At 37.4% G+C, this 12,465-nt stretch overlaps 1 pseudogene; it reads right to left on the bottom strand.

Annotated features, from left to right (window-relative positions):
- Positions 1-300: 300 nt before the first annotated feature.
- LOC149176602 (antifungal protein ginkbilobin-like protein pseudogene) lies at positions 301-942 on the bottom strand (annotated as a pseudogene).
- Positions 943-12,465: the final 11,523 nt, after the last annotated feature.

Here is a 12,465-nt window from a genome sequence, read left to right as displayed (position 1 = left end):
TAGAGCATATGAATAAAAATATTAAGAACTTCGCTGAAAGGAATATACAAGATTGATATAAAAGATTACAGCATATCAATAAAAATATTAAGAACTTCGCTTATTAGTTTATGAACTTCAAAGGATGAAATTAAGAATACCGAAACTCAAAACTACATTAGCTGCACTATCCGCAACTAAAGTCCAGTGAATAATAACATTTCAGTGAATGAATAATTCGATGTGAAACGTAATACGTTGAAAACAAAAACCGCGACACCGTGAAAATGAGAGGATTGGCAGCGACACCGGAACGCAAAATAAAATACGAAACTGCACGATAGTTTTATTATGGTGACGGGTGAGAATAGCACAACATCAGATTCTCTTGCTCAGAGAATCATGTGAGACGCTTTATTGACACTAACATAAACATAGATATATGCATATGAGATATTAGATGCGTATTGTGCAGTTGGGCAGACGTTGAATATATAACTAAATTAGAAGCTGCTCTGCTCGTAGCGGATGAAACAGTCAGTGAGCTGAACTCGAGCACCGATGGCGTTTCCGCAAATGTTCCAGATGCGGCCCCCAAGGTTTTTAAGGCAGGAGGTGCAATCAGACTGAGAGATTCCCTGCTTGCAAACCCCACGCCCATAGGCGGTGGGTGAGCCTGCTCGCGATGCTTTGTAGTCGTAACCGCTGAAGGCAGTGTTTCCCTCTAGATCTGTGAGGAGGGATCCGAGAGTACTATAAAAGGAACTTCCGCTTGGGATCTTCTGCGTGTTACACGCAGACGATACGAAGTTTGTATTGGGCGTGCCTACAGCACTACCCACAACCAGTGCTACTACCAGTACTGCCAATGCAAAAGCAAATGAGTACCTCATCTCGAATGATATATATAACCTCTACAATGGGAAATGGGAAACGCTGGGTGGAATGAATGATATAACCACCAATGCAGCCTCCATTTATAGGCCTCGCGGGGATGGCTGTGTATGGGTAGGATTATGGATAACATCTGTCTGTGGATTATGGGCCGAAATGGACGAGTCATTCTAGCTACGTGGCCGCCTGTCCTGACTAAACTGTTCCCCATCATGGTCGTTGCGCAAATTCCAATGACCAACACTCTCTTTCGAGAGGACCAACGAATAAGCCCCTTCAACACCGAGTCAATATAGATAAGTAGAAATATTAAAGATGATGTGACGTTTTATTATTTAATAAAACCAATGGGCTGAGAGGCGTACTGCTTTCCACTTTCAGTATAGACAAGTAGAAATATTAAAGATGATGTGACATATTGTACAGTGATGTGTGGTTTGACGGTAAGTCACATGGGCGAAGCCCGGGAGGACCGAAGTTCAAATCTCATTGAGTACAGTGACCTGCTGTGGTGGCGGCTAGAGGGGCGGACCCCCCTACCGTGGGTGTGCTCTTGCTAAAATCATAGGATCTTAGTATACCCGACTTGCAGGTGGTTGCTTATGCTCTTGGTGTTATAATGGCAGCCATGAGGTTTGATCCTGGGTCTCCCGTGGATTAAACTTGATAGTTACCGATTCACCATGTGTTAAAAAAAAAAAAGATGATGTGACATATTATTTAATAAAACGAAGGTGCTGAGAGGCGTAGTGCTTTACGCTTTCTGGTGTATATAGGAGATTTACAGAATAAGTTTGTAACGAGAGATTGGTAAAATATATATTTTATATAAAGTTAATGAAAAATAATTACAAATAACTACGTAGATCATTAATCTTACCCTTCTAGGTGCATCACCCATTCCCGATTTAAGTTCACCCATGCTTGATCATTAACCTTACCCTTCCACACATCACCCATTCCTGGTTTACATTTACCCATGCTTTGCTTTTCTTGCTTTGTTGTACCCATGCTTGATCATTAACCTTACCCTTCCAGGCGCATCACCCATTCCTGGTTTACGTTTACCCATGCTTTCCTTTTCTTGCTTTGTTGTTTCTTTTCTTTCTGTTCACCCATTTCTGCCTTCCCCATTCAGTATAGTATTATCGCCATTGAAAAGAAGTAGTACCATGAGGACAAACATTAGACCACCCTGAGAAAAACATCTGCTGTAGAACTTGGTTACACAAATTAGCTTTATACGACTATGTCTATGATGGATGGATGATTTTACTCGATGGTGGATAGAGTTGATTTTAGTGAGAATATTTGGAAGATTTTTTTTGGTGAGTTTTTTATTTTAATTTTTTTAAATTTGACAGGAATTTATTTAAATCATAAGTTTGATAGGTAACTCTGCACAATTTAAGTGCTTTAGAGTTTTTCACAATGCTAAATCTATATATAAAATAAAAAAACCCAATATAAATAACACAATTCAAGATTTCAACTCAATTTTTTCCAAATTCAAGAATAGAAAAATCCAAAAAAAATGGCTACTACTACTACCCTCTATACTAAAAGCACACCGTTACCCCTAAGGCTAGCCCATCCATGGGAGAAGAAATTGATCTCTACATCCTAAATTAATATATCTATACTATGAATATAAAATATTAAAAATCTTATGCTAAATAAAAAATAAAATAAATATAATTTTTTAACCACAAATTATGGATTAAATTTTTTTAATCCATAATTTGGTTCTTATGTGAATTTTAGTAATTTTAGACAAAAATCTATTGTGTAATTTCATAGCGATATTGATAGTTTAAATGATTCTAGGTAATGGTTTCTCAAGCCAAAGGTCAAGCATGTTGAATTCTCTAACTTAGCAAACATATATATATATATATATATATATATATATATATATATATATATATATATATATATATATATATATATATATATATATATATAATATATATATATATATATATATATATATATATAAAGATATATATATATATATGTATGTATATATGAATTTTTTGAAAGATTAAAAGGATAAAATTTATGCTCATCCTTGACAATATTATTTATAAATTTCATATTTTTAAATATGAAAATATTCTTCATTATAAAATATCATGGTTACTAATATGAATTATCATTATTTAAAATTCTTTTAATGCAATATACACATGGTTAGTATTCTTCTAAATAAAATGTTTATAATATATAAAAATCAATTGAATCTACTTATATTTAGTAACCGAATTGAAATATTTTTTATAATTAAGAATTTTAAAATCATACTAATTTTTTTTATTAATTATAATATGAATCAATATAACCATTATTAAGTTGGAATACATCTATGTCTATGCTCTTAGTGTGAAACATCTTGTCATTCCCTCTCACCATGCTTCAACTTGTTCATTGGTATGACTTCTAGCACATTCTAGGAGGTTAATATTTTGGAGCTCCCTAGTAGTGTCCTTAGTTGGAGATAATCTATTACAGTCCCTCGATCCCTCGGGATTTCCCACCCTAATGGAAGGTGCTCTACTTCCCCTCCAGTTGTTTGGTGCCCTCTTAAAATTTCATTATTTACCTCTAGGGAGCACAATATGAGAGCTAGCTCTAGTGATGACAATGGGGTTCTTCAAGGAGGTGTTCCATGTGATGAATCTCGTCTTCCTTGATTCCCTCGCATCCTCACCATTATGAACTTTTCAATTATGTTATGAAACCAGCTCAAGAAAAGATAGAAAAGATAGATCAATGCCTTAGAATTCAGCCTATTCGAGGGGGCAACCTCCTTTACATTACATAAATGAAGAATTCTTGGATGATACAAATTTCTATATATAGGAGTCTAAGGGGTCATAACATAATCAGAGCCGACATAACAATAATAATGTAAGGGCACAATAATAACAATAGTGGGCTTCTATGGGGCACAATAGTAACAATATGGGCATTACATGGGTACATCAATATAATAAGTGGGTTGTACTAATAACAATAATGGGTTACACTAGTAGTATAGGGGCCTAACATGCCCCTCTCCTTCAAAAAGCATTGTCCTCAACGCTTGAGTAGTTTTTGATGCTTCCATACAAATTTCTTGTCCTCCCATGTGGAATCTTCAGCGGATAAGTTCTTCCACTTGATGAGATACTCTAAAATTGATCAATTTCATAGGTGTTGTGTTCTTATTTCTGTGGCTGCTCTAGGTTCCAATATGATTTTTCCTTCTTCTTCAATTTCTGGCAATATTGTTTGAATTGGGATCTTTTGCAACTTTTGAATAAGTGGCCATACTTCTTCGTCCTTCTTCCATTCATCCTTTGCTTCGTTTATCCAATCTGGTTGGATAATAGAAATAGCACAAAACAACGCTTCCACATCCTCATCCTTGAAGAGTCTTCCCATTTGGTAAGATCGCCATTTTTTAAGTGCATGTAGTATTGCCAACATTTCCTTCTCATAAATAGCTTGCTTGAGATGTAGCAGTAAAAATACCCAATCCCCTACTTCAAAACAGTTTTCACTACGATGTTGATCTACTTTTTGTTTCGTTTGATTTTGCACCAAAGTGGCGTTATCCTTTAAAATTTGGAGAACTTATTGTTGATGCTCGATGTGATCTTTCACTCCTTGAACCTTTTTCTTCTTGATATGTCCTTCTATCTCTAGAGTTTGAGGAGTGGTAATTTCTTCCAATCCTTTACAAGATATAGTCGGATTCATTTCTTGATGCTTGATGTGATATTTCACTTCTTGAACATTTTCTTCTTGATATGTCCTTCTATCTTGATAGTTTGAGGAGTGGTAATTTCTACCAATGAATTACAAGATATGGTTGGATTCATTTTTTCTTTCTCGATGTGATCTTTCACTTCTTGCACCTTTTTCTTCTTGATATGTCCTTCTATCTTGAGAGTTTGAGGAGTGGTAATTCTTGCCAATGCTTTACAAGATATGGTCTGATTCATTTCTTCTTTCTCTAGGGTGGGTACCTGGCGTATATCTTCTTCTTTTGATGTTTCTTGATCCTTTTCTTCCTCCTCTTCATATTCTATGTAAAATAATTTCTTCTAAGCACACTTATGACCTTTAGTGCATTTGCTATCACAATTGTAACAAAGCCCTTTTTCTCTTTTTTCTTCCAATTGTTGTGGTGTAACTCTTGTAGGTTGTGGAAGGCTAGGAGAAACTGCACTTCCATCTTTATAGTTGTGAGGGGTATGCTTCCTAGTTTCCATAATTTTGCTTTCCACTATGTCACAAATCCCTTTTACTCTTTCCAATTGTTGTGGTGTTGCTCTAAAGAAGGTGTTGCTCTTTTTATCCTCATAATGTGCTATCATTTCCTCCGTGAAAATTGACCACATAACAAGTTGTTTACGAGAACAAATCCCTTCATACCATAAAAATTGATCTGGTTCTAAATATGAAGATGCAATAGATACCTTTTGTAACAATGGTACACCATGTAGATCAAAATATTGCTCCATCTGAAGTATCCAATTTATGGATCCTTGCCATCAAACTTCCGCATCTTGCTTTTTCTTGATTTTAGGAGCTCGATCTTGAAATGACTGTAAATCTGTACATGCAGATCTTTAAGTTCTAAAATTGCGACTTGTAGTAGCCCTCTGTGTCCTCTTTCCAATGCCACCAGCCTGATCCAAATTGGATTCTCCAAGAGATAGTTATGCACAATCTACCAAGATGACCTCATTATAGACCTTTTTAGAAGAGCGAAATTGTATGAAGTGCCGCATGTCACTGTTTCGACCTTTGGCTCCGAAAAATTTATATAAGAAACTACAGTCTGTCCTCTTTCTATACCTTCTTACGAAATTTCAATCCGATGCTCAGAGAGAAAGTTATGACGATTTTCCCCAGGTCACCTGTTTGGAATGTAATTCAGGAGTCTACAAAAAGACCAACTTCCTCAGATCATATCTCCGCAAATATAGCACGAAAAGATCTAAAATTAGGACCTGAGATTTAACGCGACTTATTCTAAAATGGGTTTTTTTTTAGCTTCTGAATCGTCGTAGAAAAAAGGTTATAGCGAAAATGCTACGATGACCTATTTGGAGCAGCGAAACCCTAGAATCCAAAGCTCTCATACCAAATGTTATGAAACTAGCTCAAGAAAAGATAGAAAAGATAGATCAACGCCTTAGAATTCAACCTATTCGAGGGGGAAACCTCCTTTACATTACATAAATGAACAATTCTTGGATGATACAAATGAAAAGACCTCCTCTCTATATATAGGAGTCTAAGGGGTCATAACATAATCAGAGACAACATAACAATAATAATGTAAGGGCACAATAATAACAATAGTGGGCTTCTATGGGGCACAATAGTAACAATATGGGCACTACATGGGTACATCAATATAATAAGTGGGTTGTACTAATAACAATAAGGGGTTACACTAGTAGTATAGGGGCCTAACAAATTATTTGCATCACACACAAGTCTTATTAGCACGACTTTGGACTTGGTTAGCACTTAGCCAACACCCACACATATACAAAATAATAGGTATAAGTTTCCCTTTTATTATGCTCGTAGATAAGTGATGTTGATTATGAGTAGATCCTCATGGATCTACTAAATCCTTTGTCCTTTCTAGCCAATCAAGTTTTATGATGTGTTGTTAGAAACGAGCACACGTCTTCCTGGCATCGAGTCTCTCCCCTCCAACAACCTTAACTAATTAAATAGATCATTAACCTTATTTTAGCAATCATTAGACTTTAATTTATTATTATATGATTATTTGCTAAATTTAATTTGATCTGTAAACTATCATGGATATTCCACTCGATGGTTTGTTAAACATATATGATAAAACTATATTTGAAAATCCAAAATCTACACTATCAAGGTTTTATTTCTCTTTAGATTTCGGGAACTATAAATTCCTATTAATTGTGTATGCATGAAATTAAAATTATCCAAAAAATAAAGAATAGTGAAATCAAAACTCACAAACCATGGTTTGACACAAGATATGACCTAGTAAACTATTTTGGGAGACAAATGGAGCTAGAAGGTGAAGTTTCTCTGCTCTACTTCTCTAAGTAGAAAGTGGATACAAGTATTAAAAAGTATGGCTTGTAGCCTATGAGATACTATAGGCACAAATCCCATCTTGTAGAAATTCCTTGTAGATTCAAACTGCTAACTATAATTTACTAAAATAATAGACTTGAATCTACTCTACTCATCTAATCCGGATTTAAATAGAAACAACAAATTATAGATATAACCATAAATACAAAGATGCAGTAGCAATAACACTTCATTTCATTAATACCAAGTACTAAAATATGCTCACAAACAGAATGGAAATAAGGCTAGCTCGAGCGATGGTAGGTTATCTCTGAGGAGAGATGTGGTCGCTACATATGCCTATGAACTATGTTACAATGAGGCTCAAAGGCCTATTTATTATTGAGAAACAATGGAAAACCGTAAACATCTAAAAAACTAACCCTAGGAGATGAAGCGCCAAACTATGGGCCCTGTTTGGGTAAATTGGTACATCAACTTCCTGGGGTCATACCTTTGGCATACGATCTTTGTTTGATGTGCACAATACCTCGTTAGAAATATATATTCGAGGAATACAACTTTTGAATGGCCAACATCACACAATGACCCATGTTGGTCCCAGTTTTCCAAAAAAACGTTGTTTAGGGCCTCAAAATGACTCCGAAACTTCAGGACCCGAAAAGCTGCCAAAAATAGTAAATTGTGCTACAAATAAGGAAACTTAAAAATTGAAAGAAACAATGGTGGGGGTCTAAGTGGAATAGGCGGGTGGCCACCAATATCCACCTAGATCATTCCTTCCCCCTTAGGAAGCAGTGGTCTCCATTACGTTGAGTTCCTCCATGAGATGAGAAAACTTTTGCTGAACTTGGTTCCTAGTGAGCCACTTGCCCTGGAGAAGGAGTTGGCCTGCTTTATCAAATTGATATAGTTGGATCCTTTGTTGTCGAGTGTCCTTGATCTGCGTGTCCATGATCTGATTAGATGTGGCTTGTTCCATGTAATGTGGATTAAACTCTGTAGGTGTGAGATGTTCTGCAATGTCTGGTGTGTCCAACAATGGTTGGAAGTATGGTCGAAGGCGGTCCACATTGAACTCTCGGTGCAGGCCAAGGAATGAGGGAATGATGAGCTCAAATGAATTGTATCCCACAACCTTGGTAATGGTGTAAGGACCATATCGAAGTGGTATCAGTTTCCGATGGGCTCTGGTAAGGTGTTCCTTCTGTAAATGCAACCAGACTTTGTCAACCACCTGAAACTTGTGTGTCACCCGATATTCATCATGTCGTTGTTTGTACTTGGCATTTGATTTCTCCAGAATTTCATTGACCTGCTCGCAAATATGTTGGATGTTCTTAATGAAGTTGTTTGTCGTATCGACTTCCGACTAGACATGAGCTAAATATGCCTCAACAACTGCAAATGGTATGGCCACATCAATGGGAAATAGTGGCTAGAATCCCAAGCTCACCTGAAAAGGGCTCTGGCCAATCGAGCTATGGAGAGCCTGATTAAGCTGTACTAGACATAGGGGAGGCTCTCATCCCATGTGCATGGGAGATTTGAATTGTACATGTGCAAAATGTGTACAATCATCCTGTTGAGGACCTCTGTGTGGCCATCCATATGGGGATGGAAAGTTGTGGACTTAGTGAGCTTTGTGTCCAGCATTGACTAGAGACTGGACCAAAATGTACTAATGAACTTGTTGTCATGATCTGACATGAGATACTTTGGGATCCCAAAGTGTACCCACGCTCATTCAAAGAAGAGTTTAGCAGTGGCTTCTACTGTGATATTCTTCTTGCAGGCCGCCATAATGGTCATCTTAAAGAATCTATCAATGGCCACAAAAACATAGTCGTTTCCATGCATAGTAGAAGGAAGGCCCGATATGTAATCCATGGAGATGGATTCCCAAGGTCGAATAGGGGTAGGCAGCGAAGTGTAGATGCCTTTCTTCTTGATGGTTGGTTTGGAAATGGCATTGGGAGTGCAGGATCTAATGTACTTCTCAACATCCTATCGAAGATTGAGACAATAGAAATACTTCTGCAGTACTGCCACCATTTTCTTGACCGCGAAATGCCCAACAACTCGACTATAGTGCGCTTTCGAGATCATCTTGGCATGCTCGCTTGAATGAACACAAAGGTATCTCAAGTGGCATAGCAGAGCATCCTAGAGGTGAAAATCAGGAACTTGTTGACCCTCCAAGAGCGTCTGGTATGTGTGGCCGAATTCTGGGTCGCTTTCGTAGAGAAGTGGCCAATTATAAGTCTCGTGCCCACAAGAGTTGAGCACGGTGATTAATGCCATGATCGGTGGTCAGTTGAGGCAGTCTACAACATTATTGGTTTTTCCTTTCTTATACTTGATATTCAAATTGAACTGTTGTAGGTATGTGGACCACTTCTGATCGCGATCATTCTGCAACTTCCCTTGTGTCTGTATGAACTGCAAGTTTCAGTGATTTGTGTGGATGACCATTTCCTTCCCCAAAATGTAATGCCTCCATTGTTGGCAGGCCTGCACAATGGAATACATCTCTTTGTTGTAAGTGGGATACTTGCAGATTGTGTCTAAAAGTGTCTCACTGTGATATGCCACTGGATTCCTCTGTTAAGTAAGGACTACCCCAATAGCATAGTCAGAGGCATATGTCTTGATCTCAAATGGATGTTGCAAGTCTGGTAAAGTGAGCACTGGTGCAGAGTAGAAGCGATGTTTCAACTCTGTGAATGCCTTCTGTTGACATTCAAACCAAAATAATTTTACTTCCACTCCTCCCTTGATGACTTGACTCAAGGGCCAAGTGATATGAGAGAATCCTAACACGAGCTCGTTATTGAAATTGGCAAGGCTTTTATAGACATATTTGAGCATTGCAACCCCAATCACATATGTCCATAAACCAAGGGCTTATAAACCCCTAAAAGTGTTGTTTCATACCCTAAAGGAACAAGGTCAGCTGATTACATCATCTACCAGAACTTCTCCCTGAAAAACTACTCAGAACTGGTCAAAATTGGACCATAGAGACTGCTCCATGCTAAGGGTGCGATGCATGTCACTTATTACACATGGTGGGTGCGATTCATACTGAAAATCCTTTCTGTAGGGTGCGATGACTGACATCAGACAAATGGCAGAAGCAATTTTCTAGGTGGAAACTCAAAGAATCTTCTAGAAACTTCTCATATGACACTTGCCTCTCTGAATTCGCCCAGGGATGAGTAAGAGATCTCAAATCTCCCACTGGAACCAAGAACTATTAGTGAAATGACACTAATCAAAATCCCAGACACTGACTCACTCTCCTGTAAACATCTATATATGGATCCCTCATCCTAGAGATCTAGAGGCTGGAATTTTGTAATTTGTAAGGAAGTGTTGTTGGTTTCTCTTTGAAGACATTCTTGGGTGATCTTGCTTTGTATGAGGTGAAGAGAGCTTTCATGCTAGGAGAATGATGCTCGATCAGACAGCTTGGTTGTAATACTCTCTTCTACTACTTCTATCAATAAATCTATTTGAGTTTTCCTCCATATGCTTGTATATCTCTGAATCTTGTATTTGTATATGAATTTATATGGCTAATGTACATCTGGTCCTACATTGTTTATGGTTATAGATATCTATGCTTTGATGGTATTTTAATACTTTGACTCTACATGTGTTCTTTGAAGTGGGACAAGTGAAAAAGGAGTGGTGAAAGCTATATCAAAGGAGAGAGGAAACAAGCAAAGAGACTAGCGAAAGACTGCAGTTGGTACTCTCTGCTTCTCTCTCATCTATCTCTCATAAAGGAAAACACAAGTAACTTTAGTTTTTTTGTTTCTAAGATAGCTACCCATCTTAGTGGGACTAGTGGCTCTGAATGGACACTAGCTTTCCCGATAACAAAATGGCGACTCCACTGGGGAGTGAATAGTTTGTTTGTTTTGTTACTATTGTTTGCTTTATAAACCACAAACGGAGCCTGAAGTTAAGCCAGCTAGCCTTCGAATTGTTTTTTCTATGCAACTGCAAAGTAGATCAACGTTGCTTCAGTCAATCTCCAGGTTGGTTTATGAACTGAACATCTAGCTTGCAAATATCCTTAGTGCCCTAGTGGTAAATCAAATAACCTCATTAGATCAGCCCCTATACTCTGTGTTTACTGACAATCATTAGCTCAGACTAAATCCCTGAACTTAGCTGCAAATTGTGAGTGAAAACCAAGCTTAGTCTCGTCCGTGGACCATAGAACTATCTCTTCTTGGCAATCTGGATGCATCACACCTCCCGTGTGTTGTAGGTGAGATGCATCCCTGTTTCCCTGTGTTACAGGTGTGATGATTGACTAAGACTGTTTTTGCCTCCAGATTTTGGTTTTTTCTTCATTGTCTTCAGCTTTATTCAGTAGTTTTACTATCTTTGATCAGTATATCACTGTTGAAACCATCTTCCTTTGCATTATTTTCAGCCTCCATCAGAAGGAATTGTGAATGTTTTTTATGTATTTTTCATCATTTACAGTTCTCCTTTGCAAATAGTAGCTTAATCGAACTGTCATCTTTTGATTTGAAAGTGTCGCAAGTGTCATTTTAAGTCAAGGAAAAGAGTGTCGCAAAGCATTCATCTTTTGGATAGTCGATTACACTTTTTCCATTGTATTTGATTTGAATTAATAGTATTTCAAGTGTCGAAAGCAATTTTAAATTTGAAATCACAAAGTGTTGTCTTAGCCTTCCTTTCGTTTTTTGAAAAGAAAATTGTTAGTACTATCACTTTGAAAGAAAATAATTCAGATCTGTACTTAGTTTTCTTTTGTCATTCTCACATTAAGGAAACTGAAAAAACAAATACATGCATGTGCATTTTCATTTAGACTGCATGCTGAAATTGATTTAGGAAAAGTGCATCTAGTGTGTGCTCTCTACTCTATGTTGAAAGAATTTCATTTCTCTTTCCTTAGTAGCTAGGATTTTCATTGCAAAAAGAAAGTAAATGACTGTTTATCATCTTAGATTGCATATTTAGGAATTGTATATCTACATCACGCGGTGAACCTTAAAGGCAAACTTCTTAAGAAAGATCAATTGTAAAATAAACCTCAATGAACATAAAAATGCTTTGGAACCTAACACACAACATTTAGAAGTCTAGGCTAGAGATGTATTCTGGTGTCGTAAAGCCTGGTAACTATCGCTTTCATCGTAGGTTGGGTGATTCCTCCTCTTTGAGACGAAAAGTGCCAGTACGGACGTGTGCTCCCATGTACCATCGAGTATATATTGAGAGACCACATTAGGCTACATCCTTTATCCTTAGGAAGCCGTGTGTGCCGCCCTATCGATCGCAATGCACTGAACACAACATTCGGGAAGATTGACTGCCGTACCATAAAAAGTATTTTGTAGTTTTGCGATTGGTTTGGTAATCCCTCTGTCTAGATTTCGAGAGAAGTCACTTTCGTTCCTTTTCAGACTCCTTAAAAGAAAAGGTCCATCTGAGCACTTGTCACTT

The sequence above is a fragment of the Pinus tabuliformis genome, chromosome 4_1, assembly GCF_031772625.1.
Source record: "Pinus tabuliformis cultivar Carrire ecotype Pingquan chromosome 4_1, CPIR1, whole genome shotgun sequence".
Taxonomy (NCBI): Eukaryota; Viridiplantae; Streptophyta; class Pinopsida; order Pinales; family Pinaceae; genus Pinus; species Pinus tabuliformis.
The sequence above is the reverse complement of the archived record's forward strand: the minus strand, read 5'-3'. Positions and strand labels throughout refer to the sequence as shown.